Source organism: Nuphar pumila, chromosome 10 (assembly GCF_984573655.1).
Source record: "Nuphar pumila chromosome 10, dmNupPumi1.hap1.1, whole genome shotgun sequence".
NCBI lineage: Eukaryota > Viridiplantae > Streptophyta > Magnoliopsida > Nymphaeales > Nymphaeaceae > Nuphar > Nuphar pumila.
The window spans coordinates 85727802-85733596 of NC_143258.1; positions in this window are offsets into that span (position 1 = coordinate 85727802).

Here is a 5795-nt window from a genome sequence, read left to right on the forward strand (position 1 = left end):
AAGAAGTGAAGAAGGCTATGTATGCATGAGAAAAGCGCCAAGGGAGTTAATTGAAAACGTGTAGTTAATTAACTTTCAGTCCGTTGCAGCGAATGAATACCAGTCGAAGATAATGGGATCGAACAACGTAGGTGAAAATCATGCTTCGCTTGACACTCCTGAGAAGTTGCGACGTAGCCTAAACATCATCTTCAACAAGTCGGTAGTGAACGTTGTTGATTATGATGGATATATTCATGAAGCGAAGGGTATCAAAAGAAAACCTTCCTCTGATCGCAGTCATCGGAGGACAAAGGGTGCACTAGAATTGGTTGGCAAGAAAAGGTCTAAGAAACAACCAACCTCTAATCAAAAGCAACAAATCCCTTCTCATGAACAGGTATGTAAGACATTATATTGCTTCCCATTACATGAAGCTTGTCAATATCTAACTCGTGTAATGTCCAACATGCAGCAATACCCTAAAGATGTAATACGCAATGTGCTAACCTTCATTCCTTCCGACCAGATTTTCGGCAACGATAGCTTCAGTTTTACAAGTCTTTTGGTATGTAATCAATGTTGGGATGAGGTTTGCATTTCTTGTGAAACTTAAGGCAGTGTTTTATATTTTGTGTTTCATGACAGGCTCTGATGAATTCGCAAGAGAAAACTTGTACACATGAATCTCGTTTGGGCTATTAATTAGGTTGTCATCCCTTTTTGCATGACCTGATTACCACATTGTCGGATTTGTTAAGAGTTTAGGGTTTCCAGCAGAGCTCGTTTACTGAGAAATTGTTGGGTTTCCCTTATTATTCGGACCGTAGCAGAACTCCTAGGACGTCCACTGATCTTGCCGAGGAAATCTTTCGTAATCGTTGGATTTTGATTTGTCGGTGACAATTTGTGGTCCGTGGTTGGTGGTGCGTGAATCGATTTCGTATTCGCTGTATAGCAATTTACGCAGTCATCCGGCTGCAATTTGTATGAGTAATCTATAACAGTCATTCATATACGCTTAATACATATTTATAATGATTCGTAGTTCAAATCATGTGCATCAATTTTATGAGAAATTTATAGCAAAGTAACAATTTCAACACAGAAATCGATGTACGTACAACATAATACCGTACAAATCGAGACAAAAATTGAACATAAAGCCTCAACATGAAGCCTATAACATAAACCCTATACCCTAAACTGAGTGAACAACATAGAACACATTTGCAATTTATGCGGTCAATACAGGCATGTAATCAACATTCAGAAATGATAAAAGTAAAGATCTATAAGAAATGATTGACGTTCACAAATCACTGTAATTCTCTACCTCCTGTACTGAAAATCACAAAATAAATTTGCGTTGTATGCTGTAAAAAAAATATGATAATGTTCCCCGTTGAATGATAATAGTCAATAGCGATAAGGTACCAAAACCGTTCAGAAATCACAATTTTCCTCGTCGTCATTAAATGTAAATCGTAGGACACATATGCGATTCGTACGGACAACAAAGGATGTATTGAAAATTTTTTCATTGATCGTACATTATTCATTGATCATGGTGGTTGAGCAGTAGATCTTTTGGCTTATAAATAGTCGCACAAGTACTGGACGGTATGATTATCTTCTACTTCATGAACCAGCAACAGTCAAACCGACAGTTCCTTTATAAACCTGGAGTTCCTCACTCAAACATGTAACCAGCTACATAGCAAATTGTGGTCGATGAGGCAAACGAAGATAGCTACACGACCAACAATGGCGAATCATGTGTATATTGTTTACACATTGTCTCTATTTTCATTAAAATCCGTCTCTTTCATGTCGTTTTTGTGAATTGTGTTGTGTACTGTATAATGTAATTTCAATATCGTTCATTGCAAATTCCTTATTCATTTCAGTAGAACAGCCACCGATGAAGTTGGGCGAAAACTTAGTCAATCACTCCTGGAGGACATCAAACGAATGCACGATGAATTCGCACAATACAACATGATCAGTAATTTTGTTCGTATGAAACTAGTAGGAGTTGTCTATATACGTAAGTCATGTGTGTAACGCCCCAACTTTTTATAGTGAAAATTTTAGAGTAAATTTTTTTTTTTTAATAGCGGAAGTGCGAAAAACACAAGTCGGGTGCATTACAAGGTAAAACAGAGAAGTACCAAAAACCATACCATTCATTAATTTAAAGCATTAATGTCATTGAAAATCTGAGATCTCTTGACTTTATCCAAAACGACACCCCGATGCTCCAATTAGTTGCTACCTGAAAAACATTTAAAGCAGAAGGGTCAGACTCCTCTGTCTGCGTAAGAAGTATTATATTTATATGTGGTGCTCAGTGACCTGTGTACAAATATATGCAATAACTGCAGATATAACTAGCATGGAAGTTTATACCATTCTAAGAAGATGATTATGCTTTCTAATTCATGATACAGTGCAAAAGATGACTGAACTAAAGGTATATTTATCCACATTAGTACAAGCTATAGATTTCACAAGTTTTACTAAAGTCAAATCAACAGTATATAATTCTTCAGAGATAAGTTTCCAGTCAACTTAAATTATTTATTGCTCATCTTACTTTTACCCTGTGAGTACGCACAGGCATAGACCTCGTAGCGGACCAAGACCATATGGTGAGATGCCTACCTCTCACGAAAACACGGACGTCCACGAAGTTTGTACCACCTACCCTCTCCACGGTAGACCATGGGTCCAGTAACATACACCATCTTTCAGGTGTACCCAGAGCCCGAAGAATCTGGTAACATATACCGTCTTTCAGGTATACCCAGAGTCTCAAAAGTTTTACATTTCATTTTACATTTTCTTTATAACCAAGTGCGAGCTATCGCACTACAAGGGGTCCGGTAACATACACCTTCTTCTACATGTACCAAGAGCCATAGGAAACCAGTAACATATACCGTTGTCAGGTATACCCAGTATCCCGGGAAACCAGTAACATATACCGTCTTTTAGGTATACCCAGAATCCCATATTTAGATTATGCGTGCATATTTTGTATTTTGTTAAATTCTTAGTGTGATTCATTGCACCATAGGAACTTTCTGAAATCCCAACCCACATTCGGGGTGATCTTAGTATATGCACATTACCCATCGAATGCCTCAAAGGCACCAACCACAATTTCTCATGATTCTGGTTCAACTTTATGTCGAGTACTTAAACATTCGGCATTTCCAGTTTTGTTTATGAGCTCGAGTGTACGTTTCGTACCTCCACTGGTTATGCCGCAACATGGCATTATCCAACTCTCTCATTTCTTAAGTGCTTGTTTGGCACTCCCAACATTTAGCGAAACCACATGTTCATTCTTGAGCTCTTGTATTATCCTGAACAAGACATGATCTTCATTGTGCAAATATATGTATCATGTGTGTTCCATCTATTGGACATAAACCTAAAGTCCATATGTGAGTCACATATTTAGTTTACCATCGTACTATTTCCTTCATAGATATTTCAATTGCATTTCACCTAAAAAGTCATTAGAAAAACTTTTCTAAAAGAACCCTTCATGAAAATCATTTTAGAAAACCCTTTACTTAATTTTTCACGTTTATTAGTCGACCAATAGACTCACCGGTCGACCAACCTTTTTGCTTCAAATCTTCTAAACAGAAACATTACTTTTTTATAAAATTAGTCGACCAAAAGTTTTATCAGTCGACCGGATAGAATGTTTGTTTTCTGAAAAATTTAGCAGCAGTCGACTGAAGGGTTTATCAGTCAACTGATCATAAAATTAGTCGACCGAAAGTTTTATCAGTCGACCGGACAGAATGTCCAATTTCTGGAAAAATTTAGCAGCAGTCGACTGAAGGGTTTATCAGTCAACTGGTCATAAAATAAGTCAACCGAAAGTTTTATCAGTCAACCGGACAAAATGTCAGTTTTTTGAAAAAATTTAGCAGCAGTCGACTGAAGGGTTTATCAGTCGACTGATCATAAAATTAGTCGACCGAAAGTTTTATCAGTCGACCGGACAGAATGTCCATTTTCTGGAAAAATTTAGCAGCAATCGACTGAAGGGTTTATCAGTCGACTGATCAGAATGTCTATTTTCTGAGAATTTTAGCATCAGTCGACTGAAGGTTTTATCAGTCGACTGAACAGAATGTCTGTTTTCTAGAAAATTTAGTAGCAGTCGACTGAAGGTTTTATCAGTCGACTGAACATATTATCTGTCGACTAACTATTATTCCAGTCGACTAATTTTGCCGTTTTTCTGTAACTTTTAAAAGGTTGTATCTTTTTATTTTTCAAACATTTTGATCATTCTAAATACACTGTTTTGCCACCCCTTTCATCCTCAATGCATGGAATCTTTCAACTATAAATATGAGTGCATTTCACACTCAAAAATATTAAATCCAATCGAATTACCTAATAGGAATGATATATCTTTATTTTTCCATGATGTGAAATAGCAATCACGTATACATAACTTCAGACTTGATTAAGACAATTCAATCTACGAAGTATGAAAGGTGTATTGAACAAGAAAATACAACCAAACAATAATTTCATAAATAATAATCCGAGATACTTAAGGTTCCACCAAACAATAATTTCATAAATAATGACCCTCTCAAGAGTCGATTGCCATCATCGGCAACCCAGAAGCCATTTGCTAAGCATATAACATCATTTACGTTCTCATCACCAAGAACAACTGGGGATCTACAACATCCTCCAACGAAGAACTCAAAGGTTCAATGGGCACAGACAAGGCTTTCGCCTTCTGTCCGAAAGATTATTCGGGAAGGTACCCTTCATCAATGATAGGGTCACTAACATCTCCAATGAAGTTGGAAAAGGAAGAACATTAACTTAGAGCCTCATCCGATGACTCTTATCAACATAGTCATCATTTCCAATGCGATTGGGATAATAATTTTGAGACTCGTTACGATTCACCAATCATTTTTGAGAAGGTAAAATACACCAGCAGTCTTTGAGTTTCGGTTCAGAACTTCAACTCTTGCAGGAGTTGCCACGAAATTAGCATTAGGAAGCTACGCCCTCAAGCGCATCCATACTTCCCATCCAGAAAAAAATATATATATACCATACTTTAGGTGGCACTCATCTTCTATGTATCCTCTAATGGGTCACAAGATGTAAACTGTCACCCACCAGCTGCATTGTAGCAGCCTGTCGGCCTACCACTTCGGCCAGGTTATGTAGCATCTTCATAAATCATTGCAATGGTTTACCCAAGCCATTCGTTTGGGAAGTAAAAGGTCATTCTAACCTTAGTTATAACTCCATGAAAATATAATATGCAATTATATGTTTTTATCTCTACATAAAGAAAACCACATTTCTACATACTTACAGAGCCATCGCGGTCGCTGGAAGAGCCAAGATCTCAGATTTTTCAGTCCTGCTTTGATACCAAAGCTGTAACGCCCCAACTTTTTATAGTGAAAATTTTAGAGTAAATTTTTTTTTTTAATAGCGGAAGTGCGAAAAACACAAGTCGGGTGCATTACAGGGTAAAACAGAGAAGTACCAAAAACCATACCATTCATTAATTTAAAGCATTAATGTCATTAATTACATCCCATAACAAAATAAATCTACTAATCAGAGTTCAAACAGAAAACACTGAAAATCTGAGATCTCTTGACTTTATCCAAAACGACACCCCGATGCTCCAATTAGTTGCTACCTGAAAAACATTTAAAGCAGAAGGGTCAGACTCCCCTGTCTGCGTAAGAAGTATTATATTTATATGTGGTGCTCAGTGACCTGTGTACAAATATGTA